Raw genomic sequence first — 16,979 nt, forward strand, 5'->3', positions numbered from 1 at the left:
ACAGGAAGCTCTTGCTAAACACACGTTGTCTTTGGGGTAGACATAAACAGAATCCTGAATATGAAGTCTCTAACGTAAGAAGTGACTGAATGACAGATGGTTGAGTTGCGTGATTTTCACTATGTGCAGGTTATATGACAATAGCTCTAGGCTGTTTTTAACCACTTCCGGTGTCACAGGAAGCTCTTGCTAAACACACGTTGTCTTTGGGGTAGACATAAACAGAATCCTGAATATGAAGTCTCTAACGTAAGAAGTGACTGAATGACAGATGGTTGAGTTGCGTGATTTTCACTATGTGCAGGTTATATGACAATAGCTCTAGGCTGTTTTTAACCACTTCCGGTGTCACAGGAAGCTCTTGCTAAACACACGTTGTCTTTGGGGTAGACATAAACAGAATCCTGAATATGAAGTCTCTAACGTAAGAAGTGACTGAATGACAGATGGTTGAGTTGCGTAATTTTTACTATGTGCAGGTTATATGACAATAGCTCTAGGCTGTTTTTAACCACTTCCGGTTGTCACAGGAAGCTCTTGCTCCACACACGTTGTCTTTGGGGTAGACATAAACAGAATCCTGAATATGAAGTCTCTACCGTAAGAAGTGACTGAATGACAGATGGTTGAGTTACGTGATTTTCACTATCTGCTGGTTGGCCATATGACAATAGCTCTAGGCTGTTTTTAACCACTTCCGGTTGTCACAGGAAGCTCTTGCTCCACACACGTTGTCTTTCGGGTAGACATAAACAGAATCCTGAATATGAAGTCTCTACCTTAAGAATTGACTGAATGACAGATGGTTGAGTTGCGTGATTTTCACTATGTGCGTTTTATATGACAATAGCTCTAGGCAGTTTTTAACCAATTCCGGTTGTCACAGGAAGCTCTTGCTAAACACACGTTGTCTTTGGGGTAGACATAAACATAATCCTGAATATGAAGTCTCTACCTTAACAATTGACTGAATGAAACATGGTTGAGTTGCGTGATTTTCACTGTCTGCAGGTTGGCCATATGACAATAGCTCTAGGCTGTTTTTAACCACTTCCGGTTGACACAGGAAGCTCTTGCTCCACACACGTTGTCTTTGGGGTAGACATAAACAGAATCCTGAATATGAAGTCTCTAACGTAAGAAGTGACTGAATGACAGATGGTTGAGTTGCGTGATTTTCACAATGTGCAGGTTATATGACAATAGCTCTAGGCTGTTTTTAACCACTTCCGGTGTCACAGGAAGCTCTTGCTCAACACACGGTGTCTTTGGGGTAGACATAAACAGAATCCTGAATATGAAGTCTCTACCTTAAGAATTGACTGAATGACAAATGGTTGAGTTGCGTGATTTTCACAATCTGCTGGTTGGCCATATGACAATAGCTCTAGGCTGTTTTTAACAACTTCCGGTTGTCACAGGAAGCTCTTGCTCCACACACGTTGTCTTTCGGGTAGACATAAACAGAATCCTGAATATGAAGTCTCTACCTTAAGAATTGACTGAATGACAGATGGTTGAGTTGCGTGATTTTCACTATGTGCGTTTTACATGACAATAGCTCTAGGCTGTTTTTAACCACTTCCGGTTGTCACAGGAAGCTCTTGCTCCACACACGTTGTCTTTGGGGTAGACATAAACAGAATCCTGAATATGAAGTCTCTACCGTAAGAAGTGACTGAATGACAGATGGTTGAGTTGCGTGATTTTCAATTTCTGCTGGTTGGCCATATGACAATAGCTCTAGGCTGTTTTTAACAACTTCCGGTTGTCACAGGAAGCTCTTGCTCCACACACGTTGTCTTTGGGGTAGACATAAACAGAATCCTGAATATGAAGTCTCTAACGTAAGAAGTGACTGAATGACAGATGGTTGAGTTGCTTGATTTTCACTATGTGCAGGTTATATGACAATAGCTCTAGGCTGTTTTTAACCACTTCCGGTTGTCACAGGAAGCTCTTGCTCAACACACGTTGTCTTTGGGGTAGACATAAACAGAATCCTGAATATGAAGTCTCTACCTTAAGAATTGACGGAATGACAGATGGTTGAGTTGTGAGATTTTCACTATGTGCGTTTTATATGACAATAGCTCTAGGCTGTTTTTAACCACTTCCGGTTGTCACATGAAGCTCTTGCTAAACACACGTTGTCTTTGGGGTAGACATAAACAGAATCCTGAATATGAAGTCTCTACCTTAAGAATTGACTGAATGACAGATGGTTGAGTTGCGTGATTTTCACTATCTGCTGGTTGGCCATATGACAATAGCTCTAGGCTGTTTTTAACCACTTCCGGTTGTCACAGGAAGCTCTTGCTCCACACACGTTGTCTTTCGGGTAGACATAAACAGAATCCTGAATATGAAGTCTCTACCTTAAGAATTGACTGAATGACAGATGGTTGAGTTGCGTGATTTTCACTATGTGCGTTTTATATGACAATAGCTCTAGGCAGTTTTTAACCAATTCCGGTTGTCACAGGAAGCTCTTGCTAAACACACGTTGTCTTTGGGGTAGACATAAACATAATCCTGAATATGAAGTCTCTACCTTAACAATTGACTGAATGAAACATGGTTGAGTTGCGTGATTTTCACTGTCTGCAGGTTGGCCATATGACAATAGCTCTAGGCTGTTTTTAACCACTTCCGGTTGACACAGGAAGCTCTTGCTCCACACACGTTGTCTTTGGGGTAGACATAAACAGAATCCTGAATATGAAGTCTCTAACGTAAGAATTGACTGAATGACAGATGGTTGAGTTGCGTGATTTTCACTATGTGCGTTTTACATGACAATAGCTCTAGGCTGTTTTTAACCACTTCCGGTGTCACAGGAAGCTCTTGCTAAACACACGTTGTCTTTGGGGTAGACATAAACAGAATCCTGAATATGAAGTCTCTAACGTAAGAAGTGACTGAATGACAGATGGTTGAGTTGCGTGATTTTCACAATGTGCAGGTTATATGACAATAGCTCTAGGCTGTTTTTAACCACTTCCGGTTGTCACAGGAAGCTCTTGCTCCACACACGTTGTCTTTGGGGTAGACATAAACAGAATCCTGAATATGAAGTCTCTACCGTAAGAAGTGACTGAATGACAGATGGTTGAGTTGCGTGATTTTCAATTTCTGCTGGTTGGCCATATGACAATAGCTCTAGGCTGTTTTTAACAACTTCCGGTTGTCACAGGAAGCTCTTGCTCCACACACGTTGTCTTTGGGGTAGACATAAACAGAATCCTGAATATGAAGTCTCTAACGTAAGAAGTGACTGAATGACAGATGGTTGAGTTGCTTGATTTTCACTATGTGCAGGTTATATGACAATAGCTCTAGGCTGTTTTTAACCACTTCCGGTTGTCACAGGAAGCTCTTGCTCAACACACGTTGTCTTTGGGGTAGACATAAACAGAATCCTGAATATGAAGTCTCTACCTTAAGAATTGACGGAATGACAGATGGTTGAGTTGCGAGATTTTCACTATGTGCGTTTTATATGACAATAGCTCTAGGCTGTTTTTAACCACTTCCGGTTGTCACATGAAGCTCTTGCTAAACACGCGTTGTCTTTGGGGTAGACATAAACAGAATCCTGAATATGAAGTCTCTACCTTAAGAATTGACTGAATGACAGATGGTTGAGTTGCGTGATTTTCACTATGTGCAGGTTATATGACAATAGCTCTAGGCTGTTTTTAACCACTTCCGGTGTCACAGGAAGCTCTTGCTAAACACACGTTGTCTTTGGGGTAGACATAAACAGAATCCTGAATATGAAGTCTCTAACGTAAGAAGTGACTGAATGACAGATGGTTGAGTTGCGTGATTTTTACTATGTGCAGGTTATATGACAATAGCTCTAGGCTGTTTTTAACCACTTCCGGTTGTCACAGGAAGCTCTTGCTCCACACACGTTGTCTTTGGGGTAGACATAAACAGAATCCTGAATATGAAGTCTCTACCGTAAGAAGTGACTGAATGACAGATGGTTGAGTTACGTGATTTTCACTATCTGCTGGTTGGCCATATGACAATAGCTCTAGGCTGTTTTTAACCACTTCCGGTTGTCACAGGAAGCTCTTGCTCCACACACGTTGTCTTTCGGGTAGACATAAACAGAATCCTGAATATGAAGTCTCTACCTTAAGAATTGACTGAATGACAGATGGTTGAGTTGCGTGATTTTCACTATGTGCGTTTTATATGACAATAGCTCTAGGCAGTTTTTAACCAATTCCGGTTGTCACAGGAAGCTCTTGCTAAACACACGTTGTCTTTGGGGTAGACATAAACATAATCCTGAATATGAAGTCTCTACCTTAATAACCTCTTGGGGCTAGGTGGGACGCTAGCGTGCCACCCGTGGTGCACTCCATCAACAGCAGGTGCATTTCAAGAGCGGCAAATTTGAATCCAAATAAATGTCAAAATTCAAATTTTTCAAAAATACAACTATGTTACACCATTTGAAAGATAAACATCTCCTTAATCTAACCACGTTTTACGATTTCAAAAAGGTTTTACGGCGAAAGCATAAATTTAGAGTATGTTAGGACAGTACATTTACAAGAGTTGTGTGTAATGTTTTGTCAAGTCAAAGACAGGGTCACCAAAACCATAAAACCAGCTAAAATGATGCACTAACCTTTTACAATCTCCATCAGATGACACTCCTAGGACATTATGTTAGACAATGCATGCATTTTTAGTTCTATCAAGTTCATATTTATATACAAAAACAGCGTTTTACTATGGCATTGATGTTGAGGAAATCGTTTCCCTCCAATAACCGGCAGTCAAGTCAGCGTCAGAAATTAAATAATTAAAATTAGAAAACATTGGTAAAATATTATATTGTCATTTAAAGAATTATAGATTTACATCTCTTGAACGCAATCAACTTGCCAGATTTAAAAATAACCTTACTGGGAAATCACACTTTGCAATAATCTGAGCACTGCGCCCAGAAAAATACGCGTTGCGATACAGACTAGACGTCATGTTGGGGAGATCTAAAATCGAAAATACTATGTAAATAATCCATTACCTTTGATTCTCTTCATCAGATGTCACTTCCAGGTATCACAGGTCCATAACGAATGTAGTTTTGTTCAAAAAAGCTCATCATTTATGTCCAAAAATCTCCGTCTCGTTAGCACATGATGTAAGCCAGCCGGACTTCTCGTCATGAACGAGGGGAAAAAATATATTTCCGTTCGTTCAAACATGTCAAACGTTGTATAGCATAAATCATTAGGGCCTTTTTTAACCAGAACATGAATAATATTCAAGGTGGACGAATGCATACTCTTTTATAACGTATTGGAACGAGGGTACCCAACATGAAGTAGCGCGCCAGGTGTCTAATGGGACATCACCGTTCCATGGCTCTTGTTCGGTCAGATCTCCCTCCAGAAGACTCAAAACACTTTGTAAAGGCTGGTGACATCTAGTGGAAGCAATAGGAAGTGCCAAAATATTCCTAAACCCCTGTGTTTTTCAATGGGATAGGTTTAAAGTCAATACAACACATCAGGTATCCACTTCCTGTCAGAAAATGTCTCAGGGTTTTGCCTGCCAAATGAGTTCTGTTATACTCACAGACACCATTCAAACAGTTTTGGAAACTTTAGAGTGTTTTCTATCCATATATAATAAGTATATGCATATTCTAGTTACTGGGTAGGATTAGTAACCAGATTAAATCGGGTACATTTTTTTTATCCAGACGTGCAAATGCTGCCCCCTAGACCCAACAGGTTAACAATTGACTGAATGAAACATGGTTGAGTTGCGTGATTTTCACTGTCTGCAGGTTGGCCATATGACAATAGCTCTAGGCTGTTTTTAACCACTTCCGGTTGACACAGGAAGCTCTTGCTCCACACACGTTGTCTTTGGGGTAGACATAAACAGAATCCTGAATATGAAGTCTCTAACGTAAGAAGTGACTGAATGACAGATGGTTGAGTTGCTTGATTTTCACTATGTGCAGGTTATATGACAATAGCTCTAGGCTGTTTTTAACAAATTCCGGTTGTCACAGGAAGCTCTTGCTCAACACACGTTGTCTTTGGGGTAGACATAAACAGAATCCTGAATATGAAGTCTCTAACGTAAGAAGTGACTGAATGACAGATGGTTGAGTTGCGTGATTTTCACAATGTGCAGGTTATATGACAATAGCTCTAGGCTGTTTTTAACCACTTCCGGTGTCACAGGAAGCTCTTGCTCAACACACGGTGTCTTTGGGGTAGACATAAACAGAATCCTGAATATGAAGTCTCTACCTTAAGAATTGACTGAATGACAAATGGTTGAGTTGCGTGATTTTCACAATCTGCTGGTTGGCCATATGACAATAGCTCTAGGCTGTTTTTAACAACTTCCGGTTGTCACAGGAAGCTCTTGCTCCACACACGTTGTCTTTCGGGTAGACATAAACAGAATCCTGAATATGAAGTCTCTACCTTAAGAATTGACTGAATGACAGATGGTTGAGTTGCGTGATTTTCACTATGTGCGTTTTACATGACAATAGCTCTAGGCTGTTTTTAACCACTTCCGGTGTCACAGGAAGCTCTTGCTAAACACACGTTGTCTTTGGGGTAGACATAAACAGAATCCTGAATATGAAGTCTCTAACGTAAGAAGTGACTGAATGACAGATGGTTGAGTTGCGTGATTTTCACTATGTGCAGGATATATGACAATAGCTCTAGGCTGTTTTTAACCACTTCCGGTTGTCACAGGAAGCTCTTGCTCCACACACGTTGTCTTTGGGGTAGACATAAACAGAATCCTGAATATGAAGTCTCTACCGTAAGAAGTGACTGAATGACAGATGGTTGAGTTGCGTGATTTTCAATTTCTGCTGGTTGGCCATATGACAATAGCTCTAGGCTGTTTTTAACAACTTCCGGTTGTCACAGGAAGCTCTTGCTCCACACACGTTGTCTTTGGGGTAGACATAAACAGAATCCTGAATATGAAGTCTCTAACGTAAGAAGTGACTGAATGACAGATGGTTGAGTTGCTTGATTTTCACTATGTGCAGGTTATATGACAATAGCTCTAGGCTGTTTTTAACCACTTCCGGTTGTCACAGGAAGCTCTTGCTCAACACACGTTGTCTTTGGGGTAGACATAAACATAATCCTGAATATGAAGTCTCTAACGTAAGAAGTGACTGAATGACAGATGGTTGAGTTGCGTGATTTTCACAATGTGCAGGTTATATGACAATAGCTCTAGGCTGTTTTTAACCACTTCCGGTGTCACAGGAAGCTCTTGCTCAACACACGTTGTCTTTGGGTTAGACATAAACAGAATCCTGAATATGAAGTCTCTACCTTAAGAATTGACTGAATGACACATGGTTGAGTTGCGTGATTTTCACAATCTGCTGGTTGGCCATATGACAATAGCTCTAGGCTGTTTTTAACAACTTCCGGTTGTCACAGGAAGCTCTTGCTCCACACACGTTGTCTTTGGGGTAGACATAAACAGAATCCTGAATATGAAGTCTTTAACGTAAGAAGTGACTGAATGACAGATGGTTGAGTTGCTTGATTTTCACTATGTGCAGGTTATATGACAATAGCTCTAGGCTGTTTTTAACCACTTCCGGTTGTCACAGGAAGCTCTTGCTCAACACACGTTGTCTTTGGGGTAGACATAAACAGAATCCTGAATATGAAGTCTCTAACGTAAGAAGTGACTGAATGACAGATGGTTGAGGTGCGTGATTTTCATAATGTGCAGGTTATATGACAATAGCTCTAGGCTGTTTTTAACCACTTCCGGTGTCACAGGAAGCTCTTGCTAAACACACGTTGTCTTTGGGCTAGACATAAACAGAATCCTGAATATGAAGTCTCTAACGTTAGAAGTGACAGAATGACAGATGGTTGAGTTGCGTGATTTTCACTATCTGCTGGTTGGCCATATGACAATAGCTCTAGGCTGTTTTTAACCACTTCCGGTGTCACAGGAAGCTCTTGCTAAACACACGTTGTCTTTGGGGTAGACATAAACAGAATCCTGAATATGAAGTCTCTAACGTAAGAAGTGACTGAATGACAGATGGTTGAGTTGCGTGATTTTCACTATGTGCAGGTTATATGACAATAGCTCTAGGCTGTTTTTAACCACTTCCGGTTGTCACAGGAAGCTCTTGCTCAACACACGTTGTCTTTGGGGTAGACATAAACAGAATCCTGAATATGAAGTCTCTACCTTAAGAATTGACTGAATGACACATGGTTGAGTTGCGTGATTTTCACTATCTGCTGGTTGGCCATATGACAATAGCTCTAGGCTGTTTTTAACAACTTCCGGGTGTCACAGGAAGCTCTTGCTCCACACACGTTGTCTTTGGGGTAGACATAAACAGAATCCTGAATATGAAGTCTCTACCTTAAGAATTGACTGAATGACACATGGTTGAGTTGCGTGATTTTCAATTTCTGCTGGTTGGCCATATGATAATAGCTCTAGGCTGTTTTTAACAACTTCCGGTTGTCACAGGAAGCTCTTGCTCCACACACGTTGTCTTTGGGGTAGACATAAACAGAATCCTGAATGTGAAGTCTCTAACGTAAGAAGTGACTGAATGACAGATGGTTGAGTTGGGTGATTTTCACTATGTGCAGGTTATATGACAATAGCTCTAGGCTGTTTTTAACCACTTCCCGTTGTCACAGGAAGCTCTTGCTCAACACACGTTGTCTTTGGGGTAGACATAAACAGAATCCTGAATATGAAGTCTCTACCTTAAGAATTGACTGAATGACAGATGGTTGAGTTGCTTGATTTTCACTATGTGCAGGTTATATGACAATAGCTCTAGGCTGTTTTTAACCACTTCCGGTGTCACAGGAAGCTCTTGCTAAACACACGTTGTCTTTGGGGTAGACATAAACAGAATCCTGAATATGAAGTCTCTAACGTAAGAAGTGACTGAATGACAGATGGTTGAGTTGCGTGATTTTCACTATGTGCAGGTTATATGACAATAGCTATAGGCTGTTTTTAACCACTTCCGGTTGTCACAGGAAGCTCTTGCTCCACACACGTTGTCTTTGGGGTAGACATAAACAGAATCCTGAATATGAAGTCTCTACCGTAAGAAGTGACTGAATGACAGATGGTTGAGTTACGTGATTTTCACTATCTGCTGGTTGGCCATATGACAATAGCTCTAGGCTGTTTTTAACAACTTCCGGTTGGCACAGGAAGCTCTTGCTCCACACACGTTGTCTTTGGGGTAGACATAAACAGAATCCTGAATATGAAGTCTCTAACGTAAGAAGTGACTGAATGACAGATGGTTGAGTTGCGTGATTTTCACAATGTGCAGGTTATATGACAATAGCTCTAGGCTGTTTTTAACCACTTCCGGTGTCACAGGAAGCTCTTGCTCAACACACGGTGTCTTTGGGGTAGACATAAACAGAATCCTGAATATGAAGTCTCTACCTTAAGAATTGACTGAATGACAAATGGTTGAGTTGAGTGATTTTCACAATCTGCTGCTTGGCGATATGACAATAGCTCTAGGCTGTTTTTAACAACTTCCGGTTGTCACAGGAAGCTCTTGCTCCACACACGTTGTCTTTCGGGTAGACATAAACAGAATCCTGAATATGAAGTCTCTACCTTAAGAATTGACTGAATGACAGATGGTTGAGTTGCGTGATTTTCACTATGTGCGTTTTATATGACAATAGCTCTAGGCTGTTTTTAACCACTTCCGGTTGTCACAGGAAGCTCTTGCTCCACACACGTTGTCTTTGGGGAAGACATAAACAGAATCCTGAATATGAAGTCTCTAACATAAGAAGTGACTGAATGACAGATGGTTGAGTTGCTTGATTTTCACTATGTGCAGGTTATATGACAATAGCTCTAGGCTGTTTTTAACCACTTCCGGTTGTCACAGGAAGCTCTTGCTAAACACACGTTGTCTTTTGGGTAGACATAAACAGAATCCTGTATATGAAGTCTCTAACGTAAGAAGTGACTGAATGACAGATGGTTGAGTTGAGTGATTTTCACTATGTGCAGGTTATATGACAATAGCTCTAGGCTGTTTTTAACCACTTCCGGTGTCACAGGAAGCTCTTGCTAAACACAAGTTGTCTTTGGGGTAGACATAAACAGAATCCTGAATATGAAGTCTCTAACGTAAGAAGTGACTGAATGACAGATGGTTGAGTTGCGTGATTTTCACTATGTGCAGGATATATGACAATAGCTCTAGGCTGTTTTTAACCACTTCCGGTTGTCACAGGAAGCTCTTGCTCCACACACGTTGTCTTTGGGGTAGACATAAACAGAATCCTGAATATGAAGTCTCTACCGTAAGAAGTGACTGAATGACAGATGGTTGAGTTGCATGATTTTCACTATCTGCTGGTTGGCCATATGACAATAGCTCTAGGCTGTTTTTAACAACTTCCGGTTGTCACAGGAAGCTCTTGCTCCACACACGTTGTCTTTGGGGGTAGACATAAACAGAATCCTGAATATGAAGTCTCTAACGTAAGAAGTGACTGAATGACAGATGGTTGAGTTGCGTGATTTTCCCTATGTGCAGGTTATATGACAATAGCTCTAGGCTGTTTTTAACCACTTCCGGTGTCACAGGAAGCTCTTGCTAAACACACGTTGTCTTTGGGGTAGACATAAACAGAATCCTGAATATGATGTCTCTAACGTAAGAAGTGACTGAATGACAGATGGTTGAGTTGCGTGATTTTCACTATGTGCAGGTTATATGACAATAGCTCTAGGCTGTTTTTAACCACTTCCGGTTGTCACAGGAAGCTCTTGCTCCACACACGTTGTCTTTGGGGTAGACATAAACAGAATCCTGAATATGAAGTCTCTACCGTAAGAAGTGACTGAATGACAGATGGTTGAGTTGCGTGATTTTCAATTTCTGCTGGTTGGCCATATGACAATAGCTCTAGGCTGTTTTTAACAACTTCCGGTTGTCACAGGAAGCTCTTGCTCCACACACGTTGTCTTTGGGGTAGACATAAACAGAATCCTGAATATGAAGTCTCTAACGTAAGAAGTGACTGAATGACAGATGGTTGAGTTGCTTGATTTTCACTATGTGCAGGTTATATGACAATAGCTCTAGGCTGTTTTTAACCACTTCCGGTTGTCACAGGAAGCTCTTGCTCAACACACGTTGTCTTTGGGGTAGACATAAACAGAATCCTGAATATGAAGTCTCTAACGTAAGAAGTGACTGAATGACAGATGGTTGAGTTGCGTGATTTTCACAATGTGCAGGTTATATGACAATAGCTCTAGGCTGTTTTTAACCACTTCCGGTGTCACAGGAAGCTCTTGCTCAACACACGGTGTCTTTGGGGTAGACATAAACAGAATCCTGAATATGAAGTCTCTACCTTAAGAATTGACTGAATGACAAATGGTTGAGTAGCGTGATTTTCACAATCTGCTGGTTGGCCATATGACAATAGCTCTAGGCTGTTTTTAACAACTTCCGGTTGTCACAGGAAGCTCTTGCTCCACACACGTTGTCTTTCGGGTAGACATAAACAGAATCCTGAATATGAAGTCTCTACCTTAAGAATTGACTGAATGACAGATGGTTGAGTTGCGTGATTTTCACTATGTGCGTTTTACATGACAATAGCTCTAGGCTGTTTTTAACCACTTCCGGTGTCACAGGAAGCTCTTGCTAAACACACGTTGTCTTTGGGGTAGACATAAACAGAATCCTGAATATGAAGTCTCTAACGTAAGAAGTGACTGAATGACAGATGGTTGAGTTGCTTGATTTTCACTATGTGCAGGTTATATGACAATAGCTCTAGGCTGTTTTTAACCACTTCCGGTGTCACAGGAAGCTCTTGCTAAACACACGTTGTCTTTGGGGTAGACATAAACAGAATCCTGAATATGAAGTCTCTAACGTAAGAAGTGAGTGAATGACAGATGGTTGAGTTGCGTGATTTTCACTATCTGCTGGTTGGCCATATGACAATAGCTCTAGGCTGTTTTTAACCACTTCCGGTTGTCACAGGAAGCTCTTGCTCCACACACGTTGTCTTTGGGGTAGACATAAACAGAATCCTGAATATGAAGTCTCTAACATAAGAAGTGACTGAATGACAGATGGTTGAGTTGCGTGATTTTCACTATGTGCAGGTTATATGACAATAGCTCTAGGCTGTTTTTAACCACTTCCGGTTGTCACAGGAAGCTCTTGCTCAACACACGTTGTCTTTGGGGTAGACATAAACAGAATCCTGAATATGAAGTCTCTAACGTAAGAAGTGACTGAATGACAGATGGTTGAGTTGCGTGATTTTAACAATGTGCAGGTTATATGACAATAGCTCTAGGCTGTTTTTAACCACTTCCGGTGTCACAGGAAGCTCTTGCTCAGCACACGGTGTCTTTGGGGTAGACATAAACAGAATCCTGAATATGAAGTCTCTACCTTAAGAATTGACTGAATGACAAATGGTTGAGTAGCGTGATTTTCACAATCTGCTGGTTGGCCATATGACAATAGCTCTAGGCTGTTTTTAACAACTTCCGGTTGTCACAGGAAGCTCTTGCTCCACACACGTTGTCTTTCGGGTAGACATAAACAGAATCCTGAATATGAAGTCTCTACCTTAAGAATTGACTGAATGACAGATGGTTGAGTTGCGTGATTTTCACTATGTGCGTTTTACATGACAATAGCTCTAGGCTGTTTTTAACCACTTCCGGTGTCACAGGAAGCTCTTGCTAAACACACGTTGTCTTTGGGGTAGACATAAACAGAATCCTGAATATGAAGTCTCTAACGTAAGAAGTGACTGAATGACAGATGGTTGAGTTGCTTGATTTTCACTATGTGCAGGTTATATGACAATAGCTCTAGGCTGTTTTTAACCACTTCCGGTGTCACAGGAAGCTCTTGCTAAACACACGTTGTCTTTGGGGTAGACATAAACAGAATCCTGAATATGAAGTCTCTAACGTAAGAAGTGAGTGAATGACAGATGGTTGAGTTGCGTGATTTTCACTATCTGCTGGTTGGCCATATGACAATAGCTCTAGGCTGTTTTTAACCACTTCCGGTTGTCACAGGAAGCTCTTGCTCCACACACGTTGTCTTTGGGGTAGACATAAACAGAATCCTGAATATGAAGTCTCTAACATAAGAAGTGACTGAATGACAGATGGTTGAGTTGCGTGATTTTCACTATGTGCAGGTTATATGACAATAGCTCTAGGCTGTTTTTAACCACTTCCGGTTGTCACAGGAAGCTCTTGCTCAACACACGTTGTCTTTGGGGTAGACATAAACAGAATCCTGAATATGAAGTCTCTACCTTAAGAATTGACTGAATGACACATGGTTGAGTTGCGTGATTTTCACAATCTGCTGGTTGGCCATATGACAATAGCTCTAGGCTGTTTTTAACAACTTCCGGGTGTCACAGGAAGCTCTTGCTCCACACACGTTGTCTTTGGGGTAGACATAAACAGAATCCTGAATATGAAGTCTCTACCTTAAGAATTGACTGAATGACACATGGTTGAGTTGCGTGATTTTAACTATCTGCTGGTTGGCCATATGACAATAGCTCTAGGCTGTTTTTAACAACTTCCGGTTGTCACAGGAAGCTCTTGCTCCACACACGTTGTCTTTGGGGTAGACATAAACAGAATCCTGAATATGAAGTCTCTACCTTAAGAATTGACTGAATGACAGATGGTTGAGTTGCTAGATTTTCACTATGTGCAGGTTATATGACAATAGCTCTAGGCTGTTTTTAACCACTTCCGGTTGTCACAGGAAGCTCTTACTAAACACACGTTGTCTTTGGGGTAGACATAAACAGAATCCTGAATATGAAGTCTCTACCTTAAGAATTGACTGAATGACACATGGTTGAGTTGCGTGATTTTCACTGTCTGCAGGTTGGCCATATGACAATAGCTCTAGGCTGTTTTTAACCACTTCCGGTTGACACGAAGCTCTTGCTCCACACACATTGTCTTTGGGGTAGACATAAACAGAATCCTGAATAGGAAGTCTCTACCTTAAGAATTGACTGAATGACAGATGGTTGAGTTGCTTGATTTTCACTATGTGATTTTCACTATGTGATTTTTATATGACAATAGCTCTAGGCTGTTGTTAACCACTTCCGGTTGTCACAGGAAGCTCTTGCTCAACACACGTTGTCTTTGGGGTAGACATAAACAGAATCCTGAATATGAAGTCTCTAACGTAAGAAGTGACTGAATGACAGATGGTTGAGTTGCGTGATTTTCACTATGTGCAGGTTATATGACAATAGCTCTAGGCTGTTTTTAACCACTTCCGGTGTCACAGGAAGCTCTTGCTAAACACACGTTGTCTTTGGGGTAGACATAAACAGAATCCTGAATATGAAGTCTCTAACGTAAGAAGTGACTGAATGACAGATGGTTGAGTTGCGTGATTTTCACTATGTGCAGGTTATATGACAATAGCTCTAGGCTGTTTTTAACCACTTCCGGTGTCACAGGAAGCTCTTGCTAAACACACGTTGTCTTTGGGGTAGACATAAACAAAATCCTGAATATGAAGTCTCTAACGTAAGAAGTGACTGAATGACAGATGGTTGAGTTGCGTGATTTTCACTATGTGCAGGTTATATGACAATAGCTCTAGGCTGTTTTTAACCACTTCCGGTTGTCACAGGAAGCTCTTGCTCCACACACGTTGTCTTTGGGGTAGACATAAACAGAATCCTGAATATGAAGTCTCTAACGTAAGAAGTGACTGAATGACAGATGGTTGAGTTGCGTGATTTCCACAATGTGCAGGTTATATGACAATAGCTCTAGGCTGTTTTTAACCACTTCCGGTGTCACAGGAAGCTCTTGCTAAACACACGTTGTCTTTGGGGTAGACATAAACAGAATCCTGAATATGAAGTCTCTAAAGTAAGAAGTGACTGAATGACAGATGGTTGAGTTGCGTGATTTTCACTATGTGCAGGTTATATGACAATAGCTCTAGGCTGTTTTTAACCACTTCCGGTGTCACAGGAAGCTCTTGCTAAACACACGTTGTCTTTGGGTTAGACATAAACAGAATCCTGAATATGAAGTCTCTAACGTAAGAAGTGAGTGAATGACAGATGGTTGAGTTGCGTGATTTTCACTATCTGCTGGTTGTCCATATGACAATAGCTCTAGGCTGTTTTTAACAACTTCCGGTTGTCACAGGAAGCTCTTGCTCCACACACGTTGTCTTTGGGGTAGACATAAACAGAATCCTGAATATGAAGTCTCTAACGAAAGAAGTGACTGAATGACAGATGGTTGAGTTGCGTGATTTTCACAATGTGCAGGTTATATGACAATAGCTCTAGGCTGTTTTTAACCACTTCCGGTGTCACAGGAAGCTCTTGCTCAACACACGGTGTCTTTGGGGTAGACATAAACAGAATCCTGAATATGAAGTCTCTACCTTAAGAATTGACTGAATGACAAATGGTTGAGTTGAGTGATTTTCACAATCTGCTGCTTGGCGATATGACAATAGCTCTAGGCTGTTTTTAACAACTTCCGGTTGTCACAGGAAGCTCTTGCTCCACACACGTTGTCTTTCGGGTAGACATAAACAGAATCCTGAATATGAAGTCTCTACCTTAAGAATTGACTGAATGACAGATGGTTGAGTTGCGTGATTTTCACTATGTGCGTTTTATATGACAATAGCTCTAGGCTGTTTTTAACCACTTCCGGTTGTCACAGGAAGCTCTTGCTCCACACACGTTGTCTTTGGGGAAGACATAAACAGAATCCTGAATATGAAGTCTCTAACATAAGAAGTGACTGAATGACAGATGGTTGAGTTGCTTGATTTTCACTATGTGCAGGTTATATGACAATAGCTCTAGGCTGTTTTTAACCACTTCCGGTTGTCACAGGAAGCTCTTGCTAAACACACGTTGTCTTTTGGGTAGACATAAACAGAATCCTGTATATGAAGTCTCTAACGTAAGAAGTGACTGAATGACAGATGGTTGAGTTGAGTGATTTTCACTATGTGCAGGTTATATGACAATAGCTCTAGGCTGTTTTTAACCACTTCCGGTGTCACAGGAAGCTCTTGCTAAACACAAGTTGTCTTTGGGGTAGACATAAACAGAATCCTGAATATGAAGTCTCTAACGTAAGAAGTGACTGAATGACAGATGGTTGAGTTGCGTGATTTTCACTATGTGCAGGATATATGACAATAGCTCTAGGCTGTTTTTAACCACTTCCGGTTGTCACAGGAAGCTCTTGCTCCACACACGTTGTCTTTGGGGTAGACATAAACAGAATCCTGAATATGAAGTCTCTACCGTAAGAAGTGACTGAATGACAGATGGTTGAGTTGCATGATTTTCACTATCTGCTGGTTGGCCATATGACAATAGCTCTAGGCTGTTTTTAACAACTTCCGGTTGTCACAGGAAGCTCTTGCTCCACACACGTTGTCTTTGGGGGTAGACATAAACAGAATCCTGAATATGAAGTCTCTAACGTAAGAAGTGACTGAATGACAGATGGTTGAGTTGCGTGATTTTCCCTATGTGCAGGTTATATGACAATAGCTCTAGGCTGTTTTTAACCACTTCCGGTGTCACAGGAAGCTCTTGCTAAACACACGTTGTCTTTGGGGTAGACATAAACAGAATCCTGAATATGATGTCTCTAACGTAAGAAGTGACTGAATGACAGATGGTTGAGTTGCGTGATTTTCACTATGTGCAGGTTATATGACAATAGCTCTAGGCTGTTTTTAACCACTTCCGGTTGTCACAGGAAGCTCTTGCTCCACACACGTTGTCTTTGGGGTAGACATAAACAGAATCCTGAATATGAAGTCTCTACCGTAAGAAGTGACTGAATGACAGATGGTTGAGTTGCGTGATTTTCAATTT

The sequence above is a fragment of the Salmo salar genome, chromosome 21, assembly GCF_965601325.2.
Source record: "Salmo salar chromosome 21, fSalSal1, whole genome shotgun sequence".
In the NCBI taxonomy this organism is placed as follows: Eukaryota; Metazoa; Chordata; class Actinopteri; order Salmoniformes; family Salmonidae; genus Salmo; species Salmo salar.